The following is a 455-nucleotide window of genomic DNA, read 5'->3' as shown; positions in this document are numbered from 1 at the left end:
CAATACTTTTGCGTTACCTCGCAATACTTTTGCGTTCCCTCGCAATGCCTTTGTGTTCCCTCGTAATACTTTTGCATTACCACGCAATACTTTTGTGTTCCCTCGTAATACTTTTGCGTTCCCTCGCACTATTGTTTTGCGTTCCCACGCAAAAGTTTGATTTGTATATGAACTGAATTAAATCAGACTTTTATTTTGAAATATCCGGTTACCAAAACAGGATGTGTCGCCAAAAGTTCGTGAAWTTGACATTGATGTTGTGTGGCTGCACTGTGTTAAAATATCAGCATATGACATACTTCCATGTGTGGCTGTGTGATATATTCATTCTGAAGCTGAATTAAAGCAGTAGGCCAACTAGTAGCAAAAAGCTAGTTAGAATCTAAAAGCAGCAGTTTGGTAGCTAATAGCTTAAGCCAGAATAGACTAGGTCAGTGGTTCCCAACCTTTTCGGA

The sequence above is a fragment of the Austrofundulus limnaeus genome, unplaced genomic scaffold (assembly GCF_001266775.1).
Source record: "Austrofundulus limnaeus strain Quisiro unplaced genomic scaffold, Austrofundulus_limnaeus-1.0 Scaffold1427, whole genome shotgun sequence".
In the NCBI taxonomy this organism is placed as follows: domain Eukaryota; kingdom Metazoa; phylum Chordata; class Actinopteri; order Cyprinodontiformes; family Rivulidae; genus Austrofundulus; species Austrofundulus limnaeus.
Note: the sequence above shows the minus strand (reverse complement) of the source record.